This window comes from Lontra canadensis, unplaced genomic scaffold (assembly GCF_010015895.1).
Source record: "Lontra canadensis isolate GAN:19392208 unplaced genomic scaffold, GSC_riverotter_1.0 scaffold16, whole genome shotgun sequence".
Lineage (NCBI taxonomy): Eukaryota > Metazoa > Chordata > Mammalia > Carnivora > Mustelidae > Lontra > Lontra canadensis.
Window position 1 is genome coordinate 2,792,583 of NW_022631010.1, and position 10,726 is coordinate 2,803,308.

At 50.3% G+C, this 10,726-nt stretch overlaps 1 protein-coding gene across 2 annotated transcripts in view; it reads right to left on the minus strand.

Moving 5' to 3' along the window:
• Positions 1 to 10,272, minus strand: part of DNMT3B (DNA methyltransferase 3 beta) — a 40,502-nt gene extending 30,230 nt beyond the window's left edge. The window contains exon 1 of one of the 2 annotated variants that reach the window (XM_032858891.1): positions 10,145 to 10,272. The gene's annotated coding sequence lies outside the window, so the exon portion shown is untranslated. The remainder of the gene's footprint in view (positions 1 to 10,144) is intronic. The other variant, XM_032858889.1, reaches the window with a different exon arrangement.
• Positions 10,273 to 10,726: the final 454 nt, after the last annotated feature.

A 10,726-nucleotide genomic window follows, 5' to 3' on the forward strand; every position in this document is an offset into this window, starting at 1 on the left:
AGAGATGTAGCCTTTAAGATGGCAAACTGACAATAGAATCCAAAATGCCACATGTCCATATCCTGTCATAGGCTTCTACTGCGAGCCATCGACCCAGCCCAAAGCTCTCACCAAGACCTATGTGCAAGGATGGTCACCGAGGTCCTGTTTATCATGGCAAAATCTGCAGACACAGCACCAGCAAAGGCAACCGGCTAAATCCCGGACAGCTGTACCGCACTGCTAGTGAGAGACAGTGGAACGAGGTACCAACTAGGAGATGAAGCTGTGACAAATGAAGTCTGGACATAACACAATCTCAGTTGTTAATGTTAACATAGGCATTAAGCCAAGTTCCCCCAGCGTTTCTTTCTGGAACTGTTAAAAGTCAGGGCTCTCGGAAGGGTAGCTTAGGAGTGAACTACCATATGCCTGTGTTACTTTTACAGTCAGATGCTGTCCTAGAAACATTTCTTCCTTTGAAAACAGCCATTCAAGTTCTGTCACTCTGAAGTTACTTAGAGTGGCGCCTGGGTGGCTCAGTCCATTAAGCCCAGGGCTCTGAGATCAAGTCCCGCATAAGGCTCCTGGCTCAGTGGGGAGTCTACCTCTGCCCTCTGCTTCTCACCCTGCTCATGCTCTAATAAATGAATAAATCTTTAAAAACATTTTTTTAATAAAGTTACTTATATGTGGTAGGAGGTAGGCATCTCATTTTTCCCTATGAAGAAAGCCAAACACCTGGGACCCCTGGGTGGCTGTCAGTCGAGCGTCTGCTTCCCCAGGGGTGAGGGTACCTGCTCCTGACCCTGCTCCATGAGGAGTCTGCTTCTCCCTCTTCCTCTGCTCCTCCCCCTACTCCTGAGATCTAGCTCTCACTCAGGTACACTCTCAAATAAATAAATCAATCAACCTTTAAAAAAAAAAAAAAGAAAAAGAAAATTAACCTAAATACCTGTAGTGACACGTATGTCCCAACTCCATTTCCTTTAAAAAGTTCCCATATGAATGTAGAATGTTTCTGGGCTTACTACTCTTTGGTATTTATCCCTTGCCTTCCTCTTTAGTCACTGTAGCACTCATATGTGCCAGGCTGGCCTGCTAACCTTAACTTTTGTCAATCTCCTTAGATGTCTTGAAAATCCCTTAGTTGGGGGGGGCGCCTGGGTGGCTCAGTGGGTTCAAGACTCTGCCTTCGGCTCAGGTCATGACCCGAGGGTCCCAGGATTTTTTTTTTTAATCTTTTTTAAGATTTTATTTATTTGAGAGATCACAAGTAGGCAGAGAGACAGGCAGAGAGAGAGGAGGAAGCAGGCTCCCCGCTGAGCAGAGCGCCCAATGTGGGGCTCGATCCCAGGACCCTGGGTTTATGACCTGAGCCGAAGGCAGAGGCTTTAACCCACTGAGCCACCCGGGCGTCCCGGAGGGTCCTAGGATTGAGGCCCACATCGGGCTCTCTGCTCAGCAGGGAGCCTGCTTCCCCACCCCACCGGCCTGCCTCTCTGCCTACTTGTGATCTCTCTAGCTGTCAAATAAATAAATAAAATCTTAAAAATAAATAAAAACAAATGTAGAAACAAAGCTAATAAAAACTTTAAAAATCCCTTAGTTGGCACATTTTCTCATTTTCTATTTCCCTCTTCTGGCCCCAGATTTTTCTAGGGAGCCTAACTCTCCATGCAAATAAATTTACACAACACTTCTAGTTGATTCAACACAGAAGGACTTTTATCACCCTCTCTACAATGTTCAGTAAGTCCTTGTATGTATTTTAAAAGACAAAATTGGGAGCAGTGGCACTTGGCTGGCTCAGGCAGAACACACAGCTCTTGATCTCAGGGTTGCTGAGTTTGAGCCCCACGTTGGGTGTAACGATTAAAAAGAAAGACAAGGGCACCTGGGTGGTTCAGTGGGTTAAAGCCTCTGCCTTCAGCTCAGGTCAGGATCCCAGGGTCCTGGGATGGAGGCCAGCATAGGGCTCACTGCTCAGCAGGGAGCCTGTTTCCTCCTCTCTCTCTGCCTGCCTCTCTGCCTATTTGTGATCTGTCAAACAAATAAATAAAATCTTAAAAATAAAATAAAAAGACAAAATTTTCACAATACAAAGAAAAACGATGGGATAGCAAGTTAGGAGAGATGGGTGAAGATGGTGAAAAGATACAAACTCCCAGTTATACATCAAGTCCTGGAGAGATAATGTACAGCACGGTGACTAAAGCATTGTGTATTTGGAAGCTGTGGACAGCAGACCTGGAAGTCCTCATCACAAGAAATAAACTGGGGCACCTGGGTGGCTCAGCTGGTTAAGCATCTGCCTTCAGATCAGGTCATGATCCCAGGGTCCTGAGACTGAGCCCTACATCCATCTCCCTCCTCAGCAGGAAGCCTGCTTCTCTCTCCCATACTCACGTTCTCTCTCTCTCAAATAAATAAAAATATTAAAATATATATATATATATATATAAAATAAACGTGAGGTTTATAAAATAACAGAATTACACAGTATAACTAGCTTTTAAAAAAAGCCCATTATCTCACAGAAGCCACTTCTTTAAAAGCCAGCTCTAAGTACCTGGTATGGGTTTGGGTCTGCCCATCTCAACCCGATGATGAATGAAGCAGGTCTACAGACAGAGTAGTGGGCACAAGGAGGTCCTCTGGAGGGTCTTAACCCAGCAGCACATTGGTGCAATCTTGCCACTTCTGTGAGTCCAAGCCAGGTGGGGACAAATTTCTCAAAGAAATTTAACATCATCAATCCATATTCTACTCCTTGCTTAGCTGTGTGGCCTTAGAGAATGGTAATAATCATTTAATACTGAGCAATCACTCTGTATTCTGCTTACGGCTTAACACATAACATCCTAGGGCAGATCCGGACACTGGGAACGGCCACCTTTTGTTTTTGTTTTTGTTTGTTTTTTTTAAGATTTTATTTACTTTGAGTAAGAGCATGAGAAGGGAGAGGGTCAGAAAGAGAAGCAGACGGGGCGCCTGGGTGGCTCAGTACGTTAGAACCTCTGTCTTCGGCTCAGGTCATGGTCCTGGGGTCCTGGGATGGAGCCCCAGCCCGCATCCGGATCTCTGCGCAGCGGGGAGCCTGCTTCCCCCTCTCTCTGCCTGCTTCTCTGCCTACTTGTGATCTCTGTCAAATAACTAAATAAAATCTTTAAAGAAAAAAAAAAAGAAAAGGAAAAGAAAAGAGAAGCAGACTCCCTACTGAGCAGTGAGGCTGTTGCGGACTCAATCCCCGGACACCAGGACCAAGACCTGAGCCAAAGGCAGTCCCTTAACCAACTGGGCCACCCAGGCGCTCCAGGGAAAGGGCACTCTTACCCATGCATCAGATAGCTGCTCCTGTTAGGATTCAGGAGCCATGCTCAGCACCGAGAATCCTGAGTGACAAAGGCCAGACAGCCAAGGCTCATGGAGATGCCAGCTGGTTTAGGAGGATGGTAGGGGAAAGGATAGTTGTTAGACGAAATAAGGTTGGTCCACTCCAAAACCTACACTGCTGCTCTTTCTTCCACTATATATAGAGACCCTTTTGCCAAAAGTTCAATAGGACAAAACTTTGCCCATGTGTGCCCACAAAATGTGCGCATTTGCTCAGAATATTCCAAACCCTATCATCCAGCTGTGGCACGCTGCCTCCCACGTAAGCCAGAAAACCTGCCACGGCACCTGGCCATTCAGGCATCGAGCCTAGTTAACACTCCATTTCTCACCACAGCCCAGGGGAGCTGGCTTCCTTCTGCAGCTTGCCCTTTAATGTCTGGTCTGGCTTCCAGAGCTGCAGGCACAGGACTCAGGCAGACCAATACCTTAGTCAAGCCACAAAGCACACCTTCATGGAGCTAGGAAGCCAGGGCATCAGTACTGTGCTAGCTGCGGAAAACACCAACCAAGAAGCCATTATCCCTTCTCCAGGAGCTGCAAGACTGGATTCCAGCTCCAGCTGTGGCCCAAGCATGTCCACTTTCATCAGCAACAAATGCTGCTTGGGAAAGAGGAGCGCCTGGGTGGTTCAGTGGGTTAAAGCCTCTGCCTTCAGCTCAGGTCATGATCTCCCGGTCCTGGGATCAATCCCTGTATCTGTCTCTCTGCTCAGCGGGGAGCCTGCTTCGCCCTCTCTTTGCCTGCCTCTCTGCTACTTGTGATCTGTCCAATTTAAGAAAAAAAAAAGTTGGAAAAAAAAAAAAAAAGAGAGACCCGATAAAACTCAGAAGGTGGGGCTGCAGGGTAGATGGGAAGAACAGGTCAGACTGTTCTAGAGGCCACGGCCTCTCCTCCAGTAAGACTGAGACAGAGGATACCTGCCTGAGCCTGAGAACTGCCCAGTCCCCTTTCCCTGAAGCCAGGCCTCCACCTCCCAGGTAGGGCACTGGAAAATCTCTCTGCTCTCGGGAAGCAGACAGACCCAACAACAGAGAACACCCTTCACATTTTGGGAGGCCCAAAGGTAAATCCAAGTCACTGACCCACAAAGCAATGCCCCAGTTCAAATCTCAGACAATTTTGCTCTTTCTCAATCATGAAGATCAAGTTCAAAACTTAAATATTAAAAACAAGAACAGTAAAAAAAAAAAAAAAACTCAAACATGGGATGGAAAACTAAACTCCAGAAATATCTTCAGGGAGATAAAAGATCCCAAAAAAACAAGATGAGGACATCACTGCAAAGGGGAATTTCTGGGACAAGAGTTCTTCAAAACCTAAAAGACAAAAGAAGGGGCATCTGCAGTCAGTGGAGTCTTGATTTTGGCTCAGGTGTTCTGGGATCCAGACCTGCATCGGGTTCCCCACTCCATGGGGGAAGCTGCTTGATGATTCTCTCCCTCGCTCTCCCCTTGCCCATATATGCTCTAAAAATGTTTTAAAGATTTTATTTGAGAGAGCTGAAATTGTGGGTGGGGGAGTAGGGGCAGAGGGAGAGATAAGCAGGCTCCCCGCTGAGCAGGGAGCAACCATGGGGCTGGATCTCTGGGATCATGACCTAAGCCAAAGGCAGATGCTGAAAGGACTGAGCCACCCAGGCACCCTAAAATTATCTTTTGAAAAAGGTAGGATGGGGCGCCTGGGTGGCTCAGTGGGTTAAAGCCTCTACCTTCAGCTCAGGACACGGTCCCAGGGTCCCAGGATAGAGCCCCAAATTGGGCTCTCTGCTCAGCGGGGAGACTGCTTCTCCCTCTCTCTGCCTGCCTCTCTACCTACTTGTGATCTCTATCAAATAAATAAAATAAAGTGAGGGATGCCTGGTTAACACTTGGTTAACCTCTGCCTTTGGCTCAGGTCATGGTACCAGAATTGCCACATCAGGCTCCCAGCTCAGTGGGACAATTTTCGGGGTGCCTGGGTAGTTCAGTGGGTCTTCTAGCTCAGGTCATGTCTCAGGGTCACAGGATCAAGGCCCAGTCGGGATCTGCAGTCAGAGAGGTGTCTGCTCGTCCCTCTCCCTTTCCCTCTGCTTCTGCTCCCCACCATCCCATTTGTACGGTCGCTCTCAAATAAAATCTTTTAAAAATTAAAAAATAAAAGAATTTTCTAGAAAATTGGTTTGATCCTGAGACACAAAACTAGAGCAGAGACAGAAGGTCAAGAGGGCAGGCAGGGGTTTGCACTAAGTCAAAGGCCATAGACTGCAAGGTTTTAATGAATGAAAATCTCTGAAGGAGAAGGGAGAGGCAACTTTCATCGGGCAAGCTGGTAAAAAATAGCAGAAGCCAATGGTGGCAGATCCCAGAGAATCTCTTCCTGTGTTCTCCAAAACTGGCCTCCAGCTGCTTGGCAAGGCAGCCCCAGTGGTGATGATGGTGCTAAGAATCTCACGGTGCCACCCTTCCTTGCCACTGTCCTCTCCTTGGGTTCTGGTCCCTTCTCTTATTAAGGCCTCCCGGTCCTGTCTACATGCAAACGCACGGGCCCAAAAACGAAAGCGAAACACTGATTACCTTGGGATTGTGAAATTACAGATGACTAGTTTCTTCTTGGCACTGGAAGATGGTAAATTTTATTTTCACTTGCCTCATTCTTTCAATGTCATTTTCTGAAATATTTCAATCCCTAGACAGGCCACCCTCATTCTTTACTTATTCCCTGGAAAAAAACTCAGGAATACTAACTTGGATAACTAGGATGTTTCCCTCAAGAAGTAAATAACCACTTCCCAATATCTGGGCGTTTACTACAAATGTGCAGTTTTGTTTTTTTCCCCAAGTAATCTCTCTACCCAACGTGTGGCTTGAACTCACAACCGGGAGATCAAATGAGTCACATGTTCTTCCAACTAAGCCAGCCAGGGGTCCCCATAACATACAACATTTACTGAATTTTTTAATATATAGCAAGTCCACTGACTTAAGCATCCCCTGCAATTGGCCAAGCATTGTTGGCCTCTTGTACAGATGGAGCAACTGAGATGAAGCCAGTGACTTATAAATGGAGTGAGTAAGTGTTATGAATCCAGACTTGATTCTAATGCCCAAGCCCCTTTGTTGCTTCACAGATAATATAACCCAGGGGGTAACAGGCTTTTCATAATATAGATGCCCCTGAACAACGCGGGTTTGAATTACAAGTGTCTAAGTTGATTTTTTTTTCAGTAAACATATTGAAAAATATTTCGGAGACTTGCAACAATTTGAAAAAACTCAGATGAACCGCACAGCCTAGAAATACTTAAAAAAAAAAAAAGAAAACTTAAAAGTTAGGTATTATTCTTAGAATAAATTATAGAATACATGTAACATAAAAATGTGTTAGAAGACTTATCAGTAATGTTTCTGGTCAACAGTAGGCTATTAAGTTTGGGGGAGTCAAGTTAAACTGGATTTTCAAGTGCAGGGTGTGGCGGGGGCCCAGTGCCCCTAACCCTGGCATTGTTAAAGGGTCAACTGCACTTAGGGCCCCCCTCTATTTTGTGAACTAACAACTAAAATAAAAGGATCTGGATTCCATTTAGCCCTAACTACACTGGGTAGGTGTGGACTTTAAACCCACTTCACAGACTGGAAGGACAATCTCCAGAAATGCGATCCTTGTGCAGGCTCCCTCTGCATTCACCAGGCCACTTCCTCCAGGCACAGCCAGATAGATCCATGTGAAGACCTGCAGTAGGCCTTCTCTCTTCTGGAGGAAGGAATGGCATCCCCAGGATGCCAGTGGAGGTGCAGTGTTCTGAACAGCATGAACCACCAAGGTGCGGAAGCAAGTGGACTGCGCAGCACCTCAGTCCCATCAACTACAGAAGAAAGAGGTCAGCCTCCCCAAGGAGACAAGTCTGCCCATGACTTTACAAGGGAAAGGATGGTTTGCAAATGAAATGAGTAATTCTGCACTTCTCTGGTCTACCAAGAAACTGGAAAATCAACCTGAGCTCACAATTTAAGAAACACACACACACACACACACACACACACACACACACAATCTAACACAAAATCTAACTGATTCTGGCCAGAGCTGAAGCCCTCTACCTATGATGGGCTGCTGGAGGACGGCGGTACTTGTCACAGTACAGGACCCAGGAGGAGTTGAGATTTAACAAGGGCTAGGTCTGATGAAATCGAAAAAGGTGTATGAGCCTGAAGGGTAGGACAGCTGGCTTGAGAGCTGGCCTGAGACAAAAGGAATCCAATCCTTTCCTTTTTTTTTTTTTTTGAAGATTTTATTTATTCATTTGTCAGAGCACAAGCAGGGGAAGAAGTAGGCAGAGCTTGAGAAGCAGGCTCCCTGCTGTCTGATGTCGGACTTGAACCCAAGACCCTGGGGATCATGACCTGAGCCAAATGCAGATGATTAACCAACTGAGCCATCCAGGCATCCCAGACAAAAGGAATCTTAAGGTTAAGTTTTCCTGAAAGGAGAACTTGCCCAAGCCCCAAATCTGAAGCAGGTCCCTAGGGCTGCAATGAGAGGTGACAAGCCCCTCTGGGTCACAGGCCCACGTGGCTAGAAGGAAGGGAGGGAAGCATCCTCCCCCACCCCCACATCCCTTTCACCCCCTGCAGCTCCCAGAAACCCTCCTCCCCCTCTTCTAGCCTTGAAGGGGGGTGGCTGTGACTGGCTTTAAGGAGCAGGATGCAGGCAGCCCCCAACCCCTTTGTCTGGGCCCTCTCCACCCCAATGGGGAAAGGTAAAGGATCTCACTCACCTCTGCAATTATGCCTCCAAGGTAGCCCTCATGCTTTTGGGGGGTGGGGAGTCAAAATGGCCCCAACCCATAAAAGAAAACCCTGGCTCCTTTCAAAAGGCAACAAAGGCGTTCCTTCCTGCCAACTCCCAAATCGAGGACAATGATTTGGAAAAGCTTTCATAGCTGAGAGGAATAGAGTACCTAGAAGTCAGGCAGGATAGGCGGGGCTGGCAGAGGTCCCTCCCTTCATCCCCCCCCCACCCCGTTCTCATTAATGGCTCCCCTAAAAAAGAAGGGCTACTGGTTAAACACAGATGTCAACATTCATCACCCGCTACGCCAAGCACTAGCCCATCAAACCCTTACCCAAACCCAGTGTGGTAGGGGCTACTTACACCCCTCAGACATCTAAGGAACATGGAGGGTTAGAGGTTAAATCATGCATCGACTCATTTCATTCTTACACAACCTGGGGGTTATTAGTAAGATCATTCCTGTTTCACAGATGTAGTAACTATTAAACACAGAGGGAAATGAACTTGGTGTGACATATTTAAACATGTGAGAAGACCTATGCATGTCCTTAAAGAGGGCAGCCAGCTTACCACTCACAAGGATGCTACCAGGGCAGACTTTCTCTGATTACTGTATACCAGCCCTTATAACATTAGTACCATCATTTCCTCCCTGGAAAAATCACGGCAGCCTTGGAACCCAATGTGGGGTGGGGGATGGTCTCAAGAAGCCACAGCAGGTGTTGGGGAGGAATTCAGGGGTAGCTCAGGGTCCTGGGCCCTCCACCTGAGGGCCCCAAAAGGAAAATCGCTCCTGGGCAAAATTACCACTAGTCCAAACCCACAGCACCCAGAATAGAAAGGGCTCAAAAATTCGTACTCTGTCCTTAACGGTCTTTACTTCATGCACCCTTTCAGCTTGCAGGGTGGTGGGGATAAAGAACCACAGGGCTCTGCCTCTCAGCCCAGGGGATAAGGGGGAAAGGCAGGCTGGAGGTGGAAGCACAGGCCTGGTGCTGGGTGGGCCCAGACGGCTGTCCTACTTCCCCACAGGTGAGTGAACCCAGCAGGAACGCCTGAGCCCAAGAGCGGCTCCCTGCTGCTAACCGGCTAAGTTCACCCCAGCCTTTCTCGGTTTCCACTTTTTCTCCTGGGAAGTGGGACTCAACACCTACCCTCCAACAATCTCAACAGGTGGGAAGTTGTTCTTCTGGGAGGCGGCGCTACAGCTTGAGACCTCAGTTTGCGGAGTGGGGAAGTGGGATCAGCTCCATCCCGGAAGAGGGGAAAAATGGAAAGTGAGCCCCCAGGGCAGGCGGCGTGACCCGGGCAGGACTGCGCCACCCCGACTCGGCTCCTCCCCGGCCAGGTGCTCCAAGCGAGGGCAGCCCCGCCGTGCCTCGCCGAGGTGGCTCATCTAGGGAGGACCCCGAGAGACCGTCCCTCCGGCACACACCCTGGCTCACCCCGCCCGCACCCACATCCATTAGTAATATTCTATCCCGATGGGGGGGGGGACGGTCCCTCGCCTGAAACCCACAGGTCCTAGTCATAACGGACGGACGCCCACCTTCCTGGCCGAACTCTTTCCCCCGCCTCTAAAGAGGCTCGCTCTGAAGCGGAGGCCAGGTAAGCACACCCCTCCCAATGAGGGGAACCTCTCCCCTCCACTTCTCTCCAGAGACAAATCCTCGCCTCGACCCCAAGAAGGCCACCCCGTCTCCCTCCCTGGGGAGGAAACTCTCCCCCTTGGGGTCTTGGAAATACAGCATGAGTATCCCTTCCACCCCTTCAAGAACATGCCCCCCACCCCCATTTTTCCGTCTTGCCTCAGGTGGTCCAGGGGTCCGCTCCTCCCCTACAGTGCCGGGTCTCCACCCGGACGGGAGCCGCCTCCCCCGGACGTCCCAGGAAGAGGGTCCCTCCTGGCAGTCCCGGGACCCCTCTGCTGCCCCCTCCCCCACCAGTCCCCGGACCCCCGGACTGACGAGCCTCCCCGGGGCCACCAGGCGCTCACCTGCCGAGAACCTGGCTCGGGCGCCGCTCCGCGGTCGAGCCGCGGGTCGGGACAGCCTGGCGGGAGGCCGGCGGGCGGCCGAGCAGGGTGCTCGGCTCGCGAATCTCCGGCGCCGATCGCCGAACTACGTTTACTTGGGCCACTTAACCCCCGCGCTGCCGGCCTGGCGCGGCGGCCGCCCGCTCGCCGGCCTGCCAGTGGGCCGGTTGCGTCCGTCTGGGGGCGCTCGGAGCGTCCACGCGGGCAGCGGCCGCGGGGCTGGGGGGCCGGCGGCTGCGCGGAGGTACCGCAGACCCAACCGGGCAGCGAGAGTGGGTGGGGAGGGGGCGGTGCCGAGGCCCCTTGTAACCCCAGCCAGGCGCTCGCCCCGCCCCCACCCGGGGGCGCCCCCGCCGCAGCCACTCAGAGTCGGCCCCGGGAGCCGGGGGCGGAACGAGGGGTGGGGACGAGGGAAATTTGAAATCACTTCGGAGCCTCCCCTCCGCCCCTCCTCCACAGGCGCCGCCTCCTATCCCCCCCACTCCGCCTGCTAAATCACCCACCCGGTTAACTGGCCCTGATGAGGGTCTTCGCCGCCATCCC